The sequence below is a fragment of the Stegastes partitus genome, unplaced genomic scaffold (genome assembly GCF_000690725.1).
Source record: "Stegastes partitus isolate 25-593 unplaced genomic scaffold, Stegastes_partitus-1.0.2 Scaffold343, whole genome shotgun sequence".
Taxonomy (NCBI): Eukaryota; Metazoa; Chordata; class Actinopteri; family Pomacentridae; genus Stegastes; species Stegastes partitus.
Window position 1 is genome coordinate 33261 of NW_007578074.1, and position 6205 is coordinate 39465.

Here is a 6205-nt window from a genome sequence, read left to right on the forward strand (position 1 = left end):
CCCCTCTGCTGTTGTCTCGCCTTCATGTTTCAGGTCATTGTCATACTAAAGGTGAACCATTGCTGCACTCTCACACAGGTTTTCTTTAAGGACTTCTCCTCAGTTCTGACCAATCTGATCGACCCTTCTACTGAGACGCCCCCACAGCATGATGCTGCTACTGCCGGGTTTCCCTATAGGGATGCTATTAGTAGTGTTCTGCCCTAAACCTTCAGTTTCAGAGTCTTTTTCCTCACACTCACAGGATCCTTTAAATTCTGCTTGACAAACTCCAGGGAGGCTATCGTGTCTTTTACTCAGAGTGGATTCCATTTAGCTCCTGTGTTATGAAGAACTGTTTGAAGGTGGTCGTCTTACTGGCAGGTTGTCCCATTTCTGTAGAGTTCTCCTCTAAAAGGTCTTTTAAGGTGCCTCACTGACAGAGGGACTTTAACTCTGGGTACCGCTGTGCTCCAGGGAACACCCAAAGCCTTCAAAACCATCGTGCTGATTTATAACACACCACTGTTTTATCACAAAGTTCCACAACGAGTTTGTTAGATTTTCTGGTTTGGTTTTTGTCCTGGCGAGCTGTGTGACCCGTGAGACCAAACGCTGGTGTGTGCTTGGTCAGTTCTGTTTGCCAAAGAGGGACACAAGCCAAGTTCTAGGCGTATAATTAATGCAACCACATTTGATTTGATTGGTATAGAGGTAGATTGATGTGCCAAATCCCTGTTTTATCCATTTAAAACTAAATCTGTCGCAAAATGTGCCAAAAGTGCCAAAACCCTGAAGCAAATGCATAAGTAACCTACTGATGTGTGGAAATGATTAACTTTTAAACAGAGTTTAGCTCAGGCACGACCTTATAGTGATTCAGAAGCTTCTCATCGTGCACCGTTTCTCATGTGCATCACTTCCTGATCAAAACGTCCAGCTGAACAAAAGGCTCAGGGACCTGGCTGTTCTTTATTAAAGACATTTTGTACCTTTGCCGGGCGTTTCTCCTTCTTATTGTCCTACTTTGAGCTGCGTGAGATCTAACCAGGGGCATCATCCATCTTCTGTGAGTTTACTGGGACAATGCAAAAATGAATTTAAGCTTTAAAAAGGCTGACTGAAGCCTCTTTACATACTTCATTGAGCAGCTCTGCTTACAATTAAAGCTTCTTTCCTTCTATCCTTCCTTCTGTGCCCGAAATGATGAATCCTGAACTCGGAGAGAGTGTGTAGTCGTCTATGAGGAGGAGGAGGAGCAGACTGTGAGGCTGGCTGCCTGTCTCATTGCTGATTTGACAGTCACATCTTCTGATGTATTTCTACTGCTTCTGTGTCCTCTCTGCCATTTTATTAATACAGTCTGGGCTGCATGCTGACCTCAAACAGGGCACAAGAACACAGGCTCCTCTGTGCAGGAAAAGCTGTTAAAAGTTATGTCAGGAGGAAACTATCCACCGAGCTGTTGTTATATCTTAAATATCTTGTCAACTCTTTAACCACAGTCCATTGAATAGTGTCGCTTTTGAACAGATGCCGCGCTACCTGGATGACTGAGACCAATCCACACAGACTTTTTTTTAAAAGCCTCACTGAATTCCTGCAGCTCCGTGCTGACATCTCAGGATGTGCTCTTTGCTAAATGAACTGGCACTGACGTATCCTTTGATGTACATGACAAGAAACTAATTAAAAAAGACTGATTCTGCAGAGTTTGAAAATCTTAAAAGTGCCCTTAAGGAGCTGCCTAAAGTGCAGATATTAGTGATGTTTCTGGTCTCACAGAAGTGTCATCTAAACATCTCAACAGTAGCTGTGCTTTAGAAGTTCTGCCCATTTTGATTAACAGTCAGTTTTATTAATCTTTTGCACCTCAAATATATTTCATAATGGAAAATGTAATTATTTATTGTGGAAAAGGTCTAAATATCTGCACCTTTTGTTTAATTTAACTTGTAGTTTCCCCCAAACTGATTCAGATTGGTTTTAGATTAGCTCCATGGCATGTGATTGGTCCACATTGTCCCTGAAAACCCTCTGAAAACCTCATCCTCATGCAAATTGGGAGCTCAGAGAAATGTGCTCTTGTTTAAAGCGAAATAGCTGCTCGAACAGTCATTATTAGTCCAATTACAGAACATCTTAACTGCTTCTTTCTGAGGCAGTCGCACGAATGATGGGCCCAAGTTGAAGTGAAGGCTCCGTCAGGCCGCGCTGCTGCTGCTGCTGCTGCTGGAGGAGTTGATGGTGATGATAATGGGAGCCGTGCGCCTCTGGATGACCTCCTCCCGCTGAATCACTGCTTTCCAGGCGCTTGAAATGGATGCGGCTTCTTATCACTCAGGCGACAGAGGGAGTGATCAATTAATTACACGAGCTCGTGTAATTAACGAGGAGACACTCGGAACCCCACCTCCTCCTCCTCCTCCTCCTCCTCCTCTCCGGCGAGGCAGTTAGTTCACCTCCTCCATCATGATTTAGTCTGCACCAAGTGGAAACCAAAAATTGAGACCCCAAAGACAAGTTGAGTTTACTGGGGATACAGTGAAGTCCAGGTTAAATTAAACAGATAAACGACCAGAGCCTATAACTAATCTAATTGTCACTGTGATGTCTTTCCATCGCTGCTTGTGCGTAAAACTCTCCAAACCTTTTTTTTTTTTTTTTTTTTTTCAATGAAACATTTAAACGCCTCATGAGAATCAAATCTGGATGTGTTGGCCATGCTGCCTGCCCGTATGTGTGTGTCAGTTCAGCGGTCTCTGGAAGAGGAGCAGAAATCAATTACAATTATTCTCTGTTGACAATGTAATTAAACTCAAGGCGGCGGCTAATACACCCGCTTCAGCCTCTTATCTGGAACGGACGGAGATTTACAAGCGCAGGGAGCGCAGCATGCATAGTAAGTGAAGGGGCCCCGAGTGGGAGTGTGCGTGTCCCGGTGTTCCCAGTGATCCCAGCAGGAGAGACTGATCCGCGCCTCCTCCGCTGGCCTGGAGTCAATCAGGACAGAGAGTCAAAACCCTGCATCATTTTTAATGAACCTGCAGAAAAAGAAAAATTGGGATATAGACGAAGATTTTTGATTTGTTCAAGAAAAAATCCGGCCAGTGAGTGTATTTTTTTGGAGTTTGGATTATTGCGCAAAATATAAAAATATGATTTGGTTACATTTTTTTTGTTTTCGTTTTTTAATTTTAAATGTTAGGCACCGCTTCCTGCCTTTATAACACATAGTTAAACGTAGAAGCAAAAAAATTAAAAATTAAAATCAACATAGCCTAAAGATTTTAGCTCCTACATACAAGCATATACCCAGTGTTAATTATAGTTATTCTAGAATGTTAGTTATTATTATATCATTATTATCATTATTATTATTATTGGTCCACGTGCTTTTATCGCCTGTTCTGGACCAATGGGCCCAGCTGGCTAGCTAGACAACGTGGTTGCTTGGCAACAACGTACACTCCTAACTAGTTATTTTTCAGTTCAATTAAGGAGGCCGAAGCTATTCCGCTTTATTTAGCAAAATTATTTCTATGTTGCTGGGAAAAAAAAGTTTAGTCAACAGGAAGTCAGTTCATCTCTTTTGTCTTGGCCTTCAGCTCCTCCAGGACTCTGTGCGATGTTCGACAGTATGAAGGCCTGAAGATACAGCCTGAAAATTAACTTAATTATCTGTAATTCGTGGAGTAAAGGAAGTCCCATGTGTCGTTTTTAGTTTTTGGAAAAATCGCCATACATTGGACTTGTGGATGCGTTATCTGTTTGAATAGAAACTTGGAGAATGCTATGCGCAATGCAGTGTTTTCGGATCTACAGTGTGGCACCTTCCCCCCTCCTCTGTCACTGCTTCCAGTGCAGCTCCAGTGGTTGGCTCCGGTTCCTCCTGACACACGTGATTTCATAGAAAAAAATGCCTCCGTGTTGCGTAAGACTTTAACAAATGAGTAGCTTTATAAAGACCTCGCCCACTTTTTTTTTTTTTACTTGATCAATGCTCCTATCGGTGACGCACGAAGGAACGTACAGAGCCTGGAGCGCGCTGTGCGTAAAACCCGCCAAGTGGAAAAACTATTTATAGTTCAGACCATTTTTAGCACCTTGTCTTTTTTGCTTAGCCTATACAACTTTTCAGAACAAAAAATGCACGTGTGTCTAGTTGTTAAATATAGATAACTATATGATAGTAACTATGAGATACGGCCTCATCTTTGCTGTACAGCTGATAACTTCTATAGAGTGTAGTTGCAGCCGTTTGCAGGCCTCAATGTTATAGGACAGAAAAGAGCAGTTTTTTCTATAAAAACAAAACCCCAGTGTTGTTACTGTAATTGCAACTGTACCAGAAAAACTCCAACTCAGCACCGTGCAAACATTATTTAGACCCGCATCCACTCAGACGCAGCCTATTAGATTTTTCCAATAATAGTCCAAACCCGGAAATCTTTCTCTCAAACGAGCTGCGTGTGATCATGTGGGATGTTTGTGTGTAAGCATCCCACACATCCCCAGAGACAAGTGTATTAATCAGCTTTGGAAGGGTCCGTCCTGCGCTCACGCATGCAACGTGCGTAACCAGAACACACACGGTTTCACGCACGTACACACGCGCCCACGTCGTCTTGGCTCCGGTTGTCCCTTTAAAAATCCAAATCCAAGGCCAATGATTTATCAAACTCCTATTATCAAGAAAATGTCACGCGAAGGGCACCTTGCTCTGCACTGACGCAAACTCCGCTCTTTTCCCACGGAGCTATAGAAAAGCTTTGCACTTGGTGCTTTGCGCAGCTACAACCAGTCCGCTTCCAGTCCTCTCCTCGTCTTTTTACAGCTGTTTCCAGCCTGCCAGCAGAGCTCTGCAAAAAAAATGGTAAGTGCACTGATTCACTTTATTCACTTTTCCACATTTACTTGCTTCTGCATTGTTGAGATGTTTTACTTTCTTGTGATTTTGACACTTTTCCACAGCAGCTGATGCTCTTTCTCTGTCCGTGGTGCTGAAATGCGGCTCTGGCTTTAGACAAAAAAAAACTTTCTTCACTATTTTTTCTCCCCACTCAGCTTGTTTTTCTCCTGTAAAGGCGCGTAATTGAGCTTTTTACAAGTTTAAACAGGAAAAAGTTGATTTTACTTCATCGTACCTCATTTCTTTCTCTTTTTTCTTTATTTTTCCTTTTTATTAATTCGTTTTTTATCGATTTAGACAGAAGCCAGGTGGTTATTTTTCCACCCACTAAGCCTAATTAAGAACACAACTAAGCATTAATCAATCAATATTTTTTCTTTCTTTTTTTTTTTCTCTTAAATCTAGAGGCTTTACGGTCGCTTTCCCGTCCCCCCCTTTCAAAGTTACATTTTAGGGAGTCATTTGTAATTCCGCCGCCCCGGGTCCGCTCACTGCTGTAACGCCGGTGATCTTGCATGCCTGCGGGGAGAGCGAAGCTACCGACAGACCCGCAGCAGCTTGTCTATTGCCCATAAAAATCAGTGGATGTGTGTGGCTGAATGACATGAGGGGGAAATGGGGCGTAAAATTAAAGAATCTTGCAGAAAGCGAGAACTGGAGAAGCAAAGCAACCCCCTCCCTCCAACACACACACATACACACACACTCACAGAGCACAGAGCACAGACACACACACACAGCAACACACCCGGCAGACACTGAGCTGAAACTATAGAGCAGCCAGAGCCACAACACACTGCAGAAAAACGTAGCAGAAAGAGAATTCATTTTTTATTTAGTCCCGGAGCAGAGATGGGCTGCAGCAGCCTCACAGCTCCACGGTTTGTGCCGTTCTGACGCTTTTTTGTCTCGCTGATCTGTCACTCCCATGTTCCAGGATTTCTCTGACCAGAGAGACATGGCCAAACAACCGGCCAGCGCTCCCACTGGCTACATCCCGGAGCAGCAGCCCGACGGAGCTGCGGGACTTACAACAAACAAACCGGACAACACGGCTGCGTGCCCGCCGCCCGCCCCTCACCATCACCCGGCGCCTCAGCCGCCGCCTCCTTGCAACGAGAACAAAACTTTTTGTCCCACGGAAAATAAACCGGGAGAACCGGACGCCAATAAAGCATATGGGACGTTTAAAAACCCACCGCCGGCGGTGCCTGGATCCGTGGCCGCCAATTCGGTCTTCAGGAAGGATTCCGTCGGTTCGGCCCGTGGGGGGTCCGCCCTGTACGGCGACCCGCTCCGGGCCACCACAGAGCA